This window comes from Ostrea edulis, chromosome 4 (assembly GCF_947568905.1).
Source record: "Ostrea edulis chromosome 4, xbOstEdul1.1, whole genome shotgun sequence".
Classification (NCBI taxonomy): Eukaryota; Metazoa; Mollusca; class Bivalvia; order Ostreida; family Ostreidae; genus Ostrea; species Ostrea edulis.
Window position 1 is genome coordinate 88933335 of NC_079167.1, and position 13875 is coordinate 88947209.

General features: G+C 34.5%; 1 protein-coding gene across 2 annotated transcripts in view; it reads right to left on the minus strand.

The window, feature by feature from the left end:
- Positions 1 to 7636, minus strand: part of LOC125669666 (glutamate receptor ionotropic, NMDA 2B-like) — a 55841-nt gene extending 48205 nt beyond the window's left edge. For both annotated transcript variants that reach the window (XM_056164191.1, XM_048904363.2), the window contains exon 1: positions 7300 to 7636. The gene's annotated coding sequence lies outside the window, so the exon portion shown is untranslated. The remainder of the gene's footprint in view (positions 1 to 7299) is intronic.
- Between the last annotated feature and the right edge of the window lie 6239 nt (positions 7637 to 13875).

The following is a 13875-nucleotide window of genomic DNA, read 5'->3' on the forward strand; positions in this document are numbered from 1 at the left end:
GGTGTAAACAGTAACTCTGGTGCGGAGGTTCCGATAGCTGCAGAACTGTAGCTCTCTGACAAAAATATTGTGACGGAACAGAGAGTTACATATCCACTCTTTATAAAAACCTTCGATTAACGGCGCACAAAAAAGCTGCGCACGGTTGAGGCCTCATGTCGTTGTATTCTTGTGTTGCTGTCTCATAAATTTATTATAAAAAAAATTCTTGACATATTTTCCTAGTCCAAACATACCTAACAAAATAATTAAAAATCAAAATTTGATTTCACTTATTGATTCATAGTATCATTAAGCTTTGCTATTGTGACGCTTAATGATATAACTGTTTGAACTGCTAGTTTGTATTTGTATCATTAAGCGTCGCAACAGCACTGCAAGTGGCACCCTTAATGATATACAATTGTATCATTAGGGGGGGGGGGGTATCATTAACGGTTTATAGTGTAGACCGTTGAGGCGATAATTTCTGTTGAGGCGATAATTTCTATCATTAAGCGTTACAACTGAACCCCTTAATGTAGTATATATCATTAAGCGTTATAACTGAACCCCTTAATGTAGTTTGTATCATTAAGCATTACAACCGAACCCCTTAATGTAGTATATATCATTAAGCGTTACAACAGAACCCATTAATGTAGTTTATATCATTAAGCGTTACAACTGAACCCCTTAATGTAGTTTATATCATTAAGCGTTACAACTGAAGCCCTTAATGTAGTATATATCATTAAGCGTTACAACTGAACCCCTTAATGTAGTTTGTATCATTGAGCGTTACAACTGAACCCCTTAATGTAGTTTGTATCATTGAGCGTTACAACTGAACCCCTTAATGTAGTATATATCATTAAGCGTTACAACTGAACTCCTTAATGTAGTTTCTATCATTAAGCGTTACAACTGAACTCCTTAATGTAGTATATATCATTAAGCGTTACAACTGAACCCCTTAATGTAGTTTCTATCATTAAGCGTTACAACTGAACCCCTTAATGTAGTTTGTATCATTAAGCGTAATTCTTTCATAGGTGTTTTTACACAGTGAGCTGGATCATAATACATAATACACGCTACACTTTCTGAGTCTCTGTGTGTGGGGGTGGGGGGTGGGGGGTATGTGTGTGTTGTGTGTGTTAGTGTTAAATCCGTGTATGACAAATCTTTCATTTTTTGGATATCGTTTAATGATTACTAGGAACAATATCGAATTGAACATTTCATGTTTTCATTTCATGAAGTGGTATTTGCAGTATCTTATCGACAGTTTTCCGGAAATTCATGAACAAAGATATTGAGCAAGTTACTTTTGTGTTCACGGTGAGTTAGGTTACATAAGAGATGAACATTCGGAATCATATAACAAAACACAAAATTCAAATAACAATTTATTAGCGATATTGGAAAATAACTCTTGTTGAAGGCCGCCTTTGTATGATGAGCGTACATTTTCCCTTTAATTGATCTTACAGAATGAAATACAATGTGATGTTAGCATCAAGTTTTGTCATTCCACTTCCTACCAATGATTTAAGTTGTCAGTAAGTGAGAAAATCAAAATCTATCTGAAAATCTCTATTTCTTTTACGATAAAAAGATACTATCGAAAGAATTGCTGATTTGATTTCCGCAGACGATAGAGTTGTTCACATATACTTAAATATATCTACACGCGCTTTGGTTGAACGATTTCACAGATATATACATGTACAAATGTACATATACTGAAATTCACATTTTTATATTTACATTTGCAATGTTTTTGCCTTTGACATTTTTACAGATTGTAATGATAACCAATTTCTCATGAATGCACTGCAGCCGTGAACAGTGCGCGTATGAATCTTGATAAATATAACACGTCTATTTTAAGGGCTGGGAATTCCGACTGAAATCAAAGTCCAATGTAAATATAAAAAATGAATTTCACTTTTGAAAATACATGAGGGTATGGGCCATCACGCTTCATGCAGTTATACTTTTCATGAAGCGCTAAGGCTTTATAACCTCGTGGTTTGTGGGGTTTTGGTTTTTTTATATTTAAACAAACTTCATAACCTCATGTATTTTCAAAAATGATTTTTTCCCCTTAAAAATATAGTGAGATTAACATTTATACATATAGAAATTTACACTGTGCATATATTGAAATTCACTTTTACACAAGCACCTGTGAATATTTCAAGTATGTATATAAAAATGAATTTCTATCAAAAGGATTATTTCATTACCAATAAAACTAATTTTATCAAATATCTCAAATTCACCTTCATTTATATACAAACGTCTTTCGCAGACCTATTATTTAAAAAAAAAATCCCATGCAAACCTCCGGATTTATCTAAATTTTGGAGAAGTACTATATTTTCACAAAGATTCTTGGAGTTGGCGTTCACAGGAATTGCTGAGCTTTCTAGAACGTTTAAAGAAAATTTCAAGAGCCAGACAAATTAAAGCAATAGAGTGGAATCATTTTATCCATACCGCGTTGGCCTTGATTCAAGACTTTCTACGAGTACACTTTCTGAAACAAAACCTTGTTAACAAAATGATTTAAAAAAAACGGAAAGAAGAGGAAAATAATATCCTTTAGATATATACTCTAATCATCAAGATTAAAAAAGTGTTATACAATACAAAAGAAAGGTGTGGGTTTTGTATTTCAAAGAATTGGAAATTTAATGCATTGCAACCATTGTCATGTCAAGCATCCCACACAATTATTTTTTTCAAAACAAAGAAGACGAAAAATTCAATTTCTCCGTAGAACGACGTAAACTAGTATGACTTACACTGTATATTAACAAATCAAATTAGTCACAGGCTTTGAACATGCCATCAGAAGCTGATCGTGACCGACATATTGTTGCCTAAAGGAATGATCCTTCATCTCTGATATCGAACATTAAAAGTACCTAATGTATCTCTATATGATGTTACGTAATGCATGTCTATATGATGTTATGTAATGTATCTCTATGTGATGTTATGTAATGTATCTCTATGTGATGTTATGTAATGTATCTCTATGTGATGTTATGTAATGTATCTCTATGTGATGTTATGTAATGTATCTCTATGTGATGTTATGTAATGTATCTCTATATGATGTTATGTAATGTATCTCTATATGATGTTATGTAATGTATCTCTATATGATGTTATGTAATGTATCTCTATATGATGTTATGTAATGTATCTCTATGTGATGTTATGTAATGTATCTCTATGTGATGTTATGTATCTCTATGTGATGTTACGTAATGTATCTCTATATGATGTTATGTAATGTATCTCTATATGATGTTATGTAATGTATCTCTATGTGATGTTATGTAATGTATCTCTATGTGATGTTATGTAATGTATCTCTATGTGATGTTATGTAATGTATCTCTATATGATGTTATGTAATGTATCTCTATGTGATGTTATGTAATGTATCTCTATGTGATGTTACGTAATGCATGTCTATATGATGTTATGTAATGTATCTCTATATGATGTTATGTAATGTATCTCTATGTGATGTTATGTAATGTATCTCTATATGATGTTATGTATCTCTATATGATGTTATATAATGTATCTCTATATGATGTTATGTAATGTATCTCTATATGATGTTATGTAATGTATCTCTATATGATGTTATGTAATGTATCTCTATGTGATGTTATGTATCTCTATGTGATGTTATGTAATGTATCTCTATATGATGTTACGTAATGTATTTCTATATGATGTTATGTAATGTATCTCTATATGATGTTATGTAATGTATCTCTATATGATGTTATGTAATGTATCTCTATATGATGTTATGTAATGTATCTCTATATGATGTTATGTATCTCTATATGATGTTATGTATCTCTATATGATGTTATGTAATGCATCTCTATGTGATGTTATGTAATGTATCTCTATGTGATGTTATGTAATGTATCTCTATGTGATGTTATGTAATGTATCTCTATATGATGTGATGTAATGTATCTCTATATGATGTTATGTAATGTATCTCTATATGATGTTATGTAATGTATCTCTATGTGATGTTATGTAATGTATCTCTATATGATGTTATGTATCTCTATATGATGTTATGTATCTCTATATGATGTTATGTAATGTATCTCTATATGATGTTATGTAATGTATCTCTATGTGATGTTATGTAATGTATCTCTATGTGATGTTATGTAATGTATCTCTATGTGATGTTATGTAATGTATCTCTATATGATGTTATGTAATGTATCTCTATATGATGTGATGTAATGTATCTCTATATGATGTTATGTAATGTATCTCTATATGATGTTATGTAATGTATCTCTATGTGATGTTATGTATCTCTATATGATGTTATGTAATGTATCTCTATGTGATGTTATGTAATGTATCTCTATATGATGTTATGTAATGTATCTCTATATGATGTTATGTAATGTATCTCTATATGATGTTATGTAATTTCGAAAATAAAAATGTTCATACGCGCTATCAGGTATTGACTATCGGCTGATAAAGAATTTGATCATTATCAAATTATTGCGATTGGTTATCTGGGAAATTTACGTCATATATATATGCATATTCAATTTTTGCTCCACACATATAACAGGTACTTTACACGTATAACACGTACACTATACATATAACACGCACTTTTCACGTATTCTACACGTACATAGCATTTGCCTCACACATATACCACGTGCATGTCGCGCATAACACGTAAAATATTGACTTCAAATGTACAATACATACGTCACACGTATAGCACGTACTTCATACGAATAACACGTACTTTACACGTATTTCACACGTATTACACGTACTTCACACGTGCATCATCTATCACTAGATTATATTACATCTGTTCACCAGTCGTATTTTCACTTTGTACCCACATCATGGTAAGTTCTATTTGTTGTTGTTTTTTTGTTTTGTTGTTGTTTTTTTTTATGCATTAACTGCTTCAATCAACCTCCTAGGAAACGGCTGTCTATAAAACTAATAGATGGATTTAACAAATGCATGACGCAAGTATACATGCTTTTTACGATATTTTCATTCTCTTCGTAGCTTTTGATCAAGTCGAGAAAAAGAAGATTAGATATCTGATCAATGATCTAGAAAATGGAATCCATTGTGGTGCAAGGCTTTCGTGCAGATTTTGAAAGCCGTCCATATGCATGTTACGTATATCATTACGATGTATGCGACAAATGTTTACACATCATGCATCAAATTTGAGAAGCCAATATTATGTAAATTGATGCATGATTCATGCTGCTGCATTATTTTGTCTTCAATGCATCACTTGTATTTCACTTTTTTAAAATCAAATTTTATTACTTTTTAAGGAATGTTGTTTGATAAGTATTATATTTTGAGCATTTTTGGAAGGAGAACCATTGCTTTTATGTAACAAATTTACAATGAATATAAGAAATTTAAAGGCCTAGGGCGCATGCTTCGCAACTTAGAGGTCCCTGGATCGATTTCCGGTGGCGGCGTCAAATCTAATGCTTCTAGAATAGGCAGTACATTTCCTTCGCCGGCAGTAAAAGTGAAAGTAATGGGTCTTTTGGGTGATACATACTTTGATTGGATAACCCAAGTTAATTCGGGTTCATTTAAATACACGTCGTGCACATACGCAAACGAATTTGCAATAGAATGAATTTATACAAGTCTTGATCAACTCGAGTTGCACATGTATCGCATGCAAACAAAAATGGCGGCATCGGGACTTGCAAAGTTTTCTAACGTTAAAGGGTAGACAAATTCGAAATAACTTTTCAACTATTCCTGTAACGTCTCTTTTTCTCGAACATAGCACCATAAAAACTAAAGATAGAACAATAAGACACGCCTAAACTGTTTACAGCCTCACTGTGACGTAAACTACTCGATTACATGTGGATTGGTTGATTGATTGTATATTATTTAATGTCCCTCTCCAGAATATTTCACCATTGCTGGTGAAGGGCTGCAAAATTGTGGCCTATGCTAGGTGCTTACAGCCTTTGAGCAGGGAGGGGTCTTTATCGTGTGTCGTACCTGCTGTGACACGGGACCTCGGTTTTTGCGGTCTTATCCGAAGGACCGCCCCATTTAGTCGCCTCTCACGACAAGCAAGGGGTACTGAGGACCTATTCTAACGCGGATTCCCACGGGACCATGTGGGTTGGACCCAGTATGATTGTAATAGGTCATATCTGTGACGTTGTAAGGTTACTTGATATGTTCGATTCATCCTCGAGTTAACTCGGATTTGCCAATCGAAGTAGGCTTAAGATAAAACGCGGCGCTGAGAAAGAGAATTGAACCCGGGTCTCCCTTCTGCTAAGCGAGCTACTTAACCACTTGACCAGTTTATCAATATTGTAAATAACCTGGAAACGGCAAACAATGCATTGTCAGATTCGTGAAACTACAAAACGCTATAGAATGGGAGTCCTTTACATTGCAAATTTTGGGCGTGAAACACATGACGTCAGTTGCTCTGCCCCCCCCCCCCCCCAAAAAAAAACCACAAAAAAAAAAACCTGATATAAGTATTTCTTTATATTTCAACATAAATGGAATTTTCTACATGTATTCCAATTTCCACACTGAGCAAAGAAATCTGCATCATTTTATCATAGCAAACGTGTATGCTCCAAAAGCTTTGTATTTCCGTGTGTATTTTAACAGCCCTAGTCCGAGTGAGAGTTTTAAATGGGATGTTGACCAACAAGCAGGTATGACCAAATTGCCGTGTTTTAAAATTCTTCAATTTAGTAACAACAAGCAGGTATGACCAAATCGCCGTCTTTTAAAATTCTTCAATTTAGTAACAACAAGCAGGTATGACCAAATCGCCGTCTTTTAAAATTCTTCAATTTAGTAACAACAAGCAGGTATGACCAAATCGCAGTGTTTTAAAATTCTTCAATTTAGTAACAACAGGCAGGTATGTCCAAATCGCTGTGCTTTAAAATTCTTCAATTTAGTAACAACAAGCAGGTATGACCAAATCACCGTGTTTTAAAATTATTCAATTTAGTATCAACAAGCAGGTATGACCAAATCACCGTGTTTTGAAATTCTTCAATTTAGTAACAACAAGCAGGTATGACCAAATCACCGTGTTGATTCCTCGATTGTTACTCTTATCTATACTTTAGAATTTTTGGTACTTTCTGGATTGTGTTCCAAGTCAGAATATCCGTATCAGATTTCTAATCAACAACAATTTATTATATCACTACATTGTATGTAAATTAGGAGAATACTTACTTGTATACAATATCCATACGGCTAATGTGATTCATAATAAAAACAGATTAATCACTATGTCCATACGCTGGCGAAACATCTTAAGTGCAATATCTCTATTTTACGGTTTCTTCCCAAGCGGAATGTAAATCGGATGTTAATATGCACTTTATCGGTCTAGAATATGCTATTCAAATAAGCGATCAAACCCCATCTCATATCATAAAAACAGATATGTAATGATAAGCGATCAAACCCCCATTCATATCATAAAAACAGAATACATATTTAATCCTCGGCCGCAGACGTATTATTACCAAATACGTAGTTAAACTTCACCGTCGAACACTTGGTTGTTGTTTTGGTTTTTGAAATCGTAGACGACAATGCAAATCAGGTTTCTCTTTTGAGGAAGACATCAAAATCGAAATGTTGTTTCTTATAAGATATCCAATTTCAGCACCCCCTGACATAACGTCATATTAGCATATCTTTTTTGCCAAGATAACGGATAGCTGAAAGATTTATGGTAAAGTATCCAAAATTGATCCTGTTTTTTCACACAGCTTTTGTTTGAACGCGGTACCAGCTGTTCCGAAGAGCTGTTCCAAATCGACATATAGTTACCGAGAGTTTGAATAAGAATTTATAATAATTCTGTTTAGTCTATCAATATAGTAAAAGTATTGTATTACCTAATCTATACCGCGCAACATGGTGTAATAGTAATGACTGTTCATCCCAGCATAGAGATCAATCTACAATAAGCTGGAGAACACGTTTTGAAAAGAAAAAACCCCTCCTTTTACAAGTGTTCTAATTGCATCGTTCAATACAATCCATCGACACTGAGGTTTATTAAATAACTAAAAGCATTAATGAGTATGTGCTTATTAAAGCAATTTGTGGGGGTTTCAAACACACGGTTGGATAATTTTTCTAATATGCCTGATAGAGACAGATCATCTAAACAATATCTACTAATTAGATTAACACACAAGATCATAACCCCCTTTAGTTTACAAAAGAAAGTCTTTATAAAATAAATATTGCCATTGTCATTTAATCATTCAATTTGAATTCTTTATTAACTTTAAGCTATATAGCTTGTTTTACTGTACGTATGCACCAATAAACACAAAAAAATGCCATTATTTTGCACCTTTAATATACCACAAAAATTGAATACAAGAGGTCCATAGACCTTAACGGTCACCTGAGTATTAGTTAAAAGTATCACTAGCCCCAAGAGGTACAGTGTATGAAATCTATAATAATTTTTCTGTTCTGCATATCCAAGCTGAATTCTAATATCCAGCAGCAATTAAAAAAAAAGATGTGTTCTTAAAACATGCACAAATCCCCCCTACCACCACCAAAAGTGCCCATACTGAAGAAAGACTTCACATGATATATGTAATGACTGATGTGGGTCCGCACTAGAGTCAGAACCCTGGGGTTGCAAAATTCACGATTTTGGTACTTCCTAAATATGTATTTAGTTTTTATACAGTATCATCAAAATGAAGCATCTTGGGTGGGCAGGGGTGGGGGTAAATTGTAAATTTGAGGACTCCTGCACCCCGTGGTCTTGGAGGCGGGACAAACATTGACAAAGTCATTAATCAATAGGAAAAATTTGACCCCATCATGGAACAAAAACCATGAAATTTACTTTGTGGTAGAGGGCCACCTGCTCCTACTAAATATCAAAACTTAAATTCAATTTAGTATCAATACCATTATTTAAACATTTCACACTTAAAACACTATATACCAAGTTTGACCCCCATCTGGGGTCAGAACACCTACCCTGGTCATGAAAGTTATGACTTTAGAAAAGGCCTTCCTGTTCTATAAATGTACGTCACTACGAATTTAGTTTCTCTTACAAATGTGCGATTGTAGTGGGAAAAATTTGACAATTGGTCAATTTTTGGCAGTTTTTGTCCCGCCTCCAAGGCCACGGGGTGCAGGAGTCTTGAAATTTTTAATTCAACCCCACCCACCCATGATGCTTCATACCAAATATGAAAAGAATTGAAAAGGTAGTTATCAAGACGTTGAAAATGTTGAATTGTTAACACACATATTTAATCACTATGGTCAACTTGCTCCCACCCTGATACCAAAATTCCCACCCATGGCATTATGAAATTTACAATTTTGGTAAAGAGCTACCTAATGCTTCGAAATATCTACTTAATTTTGCTTTAGTATCAATAGCATACTAAAGAAAATGAAATTTAGAAATATGTGAAAGGCGTTCCTGTTCTACATGACCATGCATTTAATATTTCTTATAGATGAAAGGTGAAGATAACGAACAATGATCAATCTCATAACTCCCACAAACAATACAAAATAGATAGTTGGGCAAACACGGACCCCTGGACACACCAGAGGTGGGATCAGGTGCCTAGGAGGAGTAAGCACCCCTGTCGACCGGTCACACCCGCCGTGAGTCCCACATCCCGACCAGGCAATCAGAGTTATCCGCAGTCAAAAACAGTGTGCCATGAACGGCCTAACAATCGGTATGAAACACGTCAGACAGCATTGATGAACTGATGTAGGAAAGGTTTTTGAAAATGATCAATTTTTGGCAGTTTTTACCCCATTCTTAATGTCCTGGAGGTGCAGGAGTCCTGAAATTTACAATTTATGTCTCCTATGTCCCAAAGATATTTCATGTCTTTGAAAGAAAATGGAATGGTAGTTATTAATTACGAAGTTTAAAATGTTCAATTGTTTACACATGACGCACGACGACGGACGCAGACCAATAACAATAGCCCATATATATACTGAGCTTTCAGGAAGTGCAAATTTATCTCAAAATTAATTCATATACATGCTAAAATCTTTGACGTTCACCCATCTCAATGATATCAGTTCCATCGAAAACAAGTTACGAATCAAACCGCCGGTCACCATTTCTGGAACGACCTAAGGTTGTGGTTGAGAGTTCAAGCTAGGTATCTAAATACTGTGTAATGCACTTTTGTAATAAGGGTATTCTAAAATTCATATCGATATCAGAACTTGAACAGTGTCGTGAGTCACATGATATGTTTACTTACCTGATCAACAATCGAATTTTTCGTATTTGGCTGTGAAAAATAAGACATTATGTAAGTAACCATTTTGATATAGTGTTACCCTGCACCATACATTGTACACTGATGATAACGCTCGTGATGCACGTGACGTTTAGACCGTGGCCAATGTAAGGCGTCGTTATATTTCAATACAACCTTAACCACGTGTGTGGTACTTAATTTGCATATCGTGTCTGTGTCAAGAGTTTTAGTGATGTTTTGTCAATATACATTAAGAAGGTATTCTACATCGTCATAATGGCTGACTTCCTTTTAGAACATGGATAAAAATATACATGTAAATATCAGCAGTATTTGTCTACTCATTTCGAACATCATCGCCTAGTTGAGTAGCTCAGTAGGTTAGCACATCGACTGCTGAACTGTACGTCATTGGTTCAAGTCCAGCAGGGGTTTTAAAAAAAATCAGATTGCTTTCTACTAAAACTGCATTTTTTGACTAAATTAAGTAAATTTGAAAATTTTCAATCTTAAAATATTGTTGTACATATCCTACACTTTTCATCCATATCAAATTTTCTCTGGTATAGCATTCCTCCTTAAACAGTGTTAAAATCTATAAAATGGCGTGAAAACAAATGCACACGTCAGTTTTCTTTGTCAAGCGATGCAGTAAAAATGAAAACAAAAATCCTTATCGTATGATTCTCAAGACGGTTGCTCTGAGTAATGTCTTGCATATACTTCGAATTATGGGGTGAAATTACCGTGTATAATTCTATACAAACTATTGTAGTTATATACTTGTGAGGATTTCTATTCTCTCCGTGCCCTACTTATCCCCCCTCCATCTGTCGGACAACAGCTTTTAGTGTTGGAAATTGAACGAAGCAGCGCACATATAAACATAGTTGTCTGAAAGCGGATCTGACAAGTAGTGAAGTATTAAAGACTACAGGTGTGATTGTGAGACATAAACCACGCTGCCCAGACATAAGTAATGGTGTGCCCCGCCCCCTATACCAGGTACACATTTTTTGTTTTATGAATGATATCACACTTGGACTACCGTAATTCAAGGTCTCAATTTTGTTAATGAGAAATTAAGATTCTTGACAGTCTAGTTCTATTTTGAGGTACATTTATGTATTTCATCATGAATAATGATTTGCCAACAAAATTCTGAGAAATCAACCCATTCTTTAAAAACATAATACTGAAACCTATGCAAAATATTTGAGAATACATGTCTTGGGGATAATAAAAGAAAGCGAAAGAGAAATTTTTAACAACAAAACACTTTAGTATGTATAAAAAGTAAGACTACTGTAGTCTATATAATAAAGTGTCCGTTTCAAAAAGTTGTAAAGAAAGATATAGAATGCATAGCCAAATCTAGTGAGTTTTGAATTTTAAAACGCTCCTTTTAGAAATACCCCGGTTTATTACTATCTTACTAATCTAAAATGTGAAATACAATTCTACTAAAAATGCCAAGCATGTTCCGTTTTCTTCAAAATAACAGACAAAAATTTTCTGCCAAATTGTCTCATGCATCAAACTCTTTCTTGTTTTTCCTAGGGCAGGGACATCTCTAAAACGACTGTTTATGTCCTTGCAGAAGAGTTGTGTTGTGAAGGGAGAGAGCTTCAGGTTCGTTTGTTTGTGTGTTCGTTCGTGCCAAAGTTTTGAGTCACATCGCTTTTCCGATCACATAAATTTAAAAAAATCAATCTGATTTGAAGTCGGAGTGATACAAGGCATAAAAAAAACATTCATTTTAAAAATGTATACAAAAACAAAAATAAGAAAATATGAAATGTTTCCGTTCCTACAACTTGTCTTTTTTTCTGATCTTCACAATCTTACTATAAAAAAGAATGTTGAGAAATTGATTAGAGGAGTCCTGTAGTAGTATGCATTTATATGCTTGTATGTATGTGCACTGGAATCGACAAAACACACTGCCCAGTTTTCAAGCTCACGCCGGTAAGTGTGAAAGTTTCCCAATTTACTTGCGAAAGGTCGGTGGTCTCTTCCCAGGTACATTGTATCTGGGTTCTCTCTTCCACCAATAAAAACTGGGCGCCGAAAAATTGTTGAGTGTGGCGGAAAACAGCAAAACAATCAATCAATCCAAGCTTGGGACGGATAACATGATAATGCGAGGTGGTTTTCTTCTTCTTCAAATACAGTTAAAAGTCTGATTTGTCTTAAAAGAAATACAAACGATATTTTATGTAGGTTAAACTTGGCCCAGTGTAGAAGTAGAATTCAGAGACCCTGTAAAGTGAAAGAGACTTACTTATCTAATTCCAATAACACTGGTTTACTAGTCACCATTTCGACCGCTTAGGCAGGTATTGCAAGGTTTCCCTATGGGAAATCAAGTTATGTCAAATTCGCAATGCCAAATTCTAGCATAACAGTCTGTCCATGTTTTTGAAATACCAACGGAAAAAATATATAACGAAAACACTGAGATTATCTATTGCGATTTTTTGTAAACAAAGATTCTTTTGTTACACTTTCAACTGTTCTGAAATATAATGTCGACACCTGTCAATCAAATTGCTGACGGCAGGAGACTCACGGTGTTTTAAGTTCACCTTATATAAATGTTAAGGTTAAGTTATGCTAGTGCGGTTTTAATTTCATGGCCTCTTCCCAGTGAAAATAACAAGAATTAGGCCGTTTACGATACTTTGGAAACAGATTTGCTACGAGACATTACACAAATGAATACAGTTCTTGATAAATTTCTTTTACTTAATCGGACCGGTCGCGGTAGCTCAGTGTAGAGCGTTTACTTCGTAACCGGGAGGTCGTGAGTTCGAGCACCGCTCGTGCCATGGCCGCGTCAAACCTATGACGTTTATAGTAGGGAGTGATTTCTCCTTCGCCAAGTTTACGCTCAGTATTTTAAAGTCAGAATCACGGATCTTTCGGATATGACCTTAAAAACAGAGGCCCCATGTCACGACAGGTATTGGCACGATAAAGAACCTTAACTGCTACGGCCCTTGGCGCTAAGCATTGGTCTAAATTTGTGGTACTTCACCTAATCTTCACAAGTCAATAAATATCGATTCGTTACTTGACATCAGTCACTATTCTAGCTGCAGAACTGTAGATCTCTGAAAAATATTGTGACGGACAGAGAGCTACAGTTCTGCAGCTATCACCATTCAAAACATGGGTTTGGGACAGAGGATGACACACTAATCTAAAATTAAATCATCCAATGAGATTCCTTGTTTAAGATGCAAGTTTGGTAAGAGCAAAAAACAGAAAGTAAACAATAGTCTTTGTGGGATACTTTTCTCAACATCATGAACATTGTGCGTTGATTTTATATGTATAAAACGTAATTAATAATTAACATTTTCGTCCCTTAAATGTTGTAGCTACTCATTAATCTTCATGTATTTCAATTTCAAATAATTTGTTGAAACACAATCGACAAACATACGTGAGCAATCCATCGTTTTCATGCGGCTCGTATTCTAAAAATTGTTTCTTTAAATAAAATAGA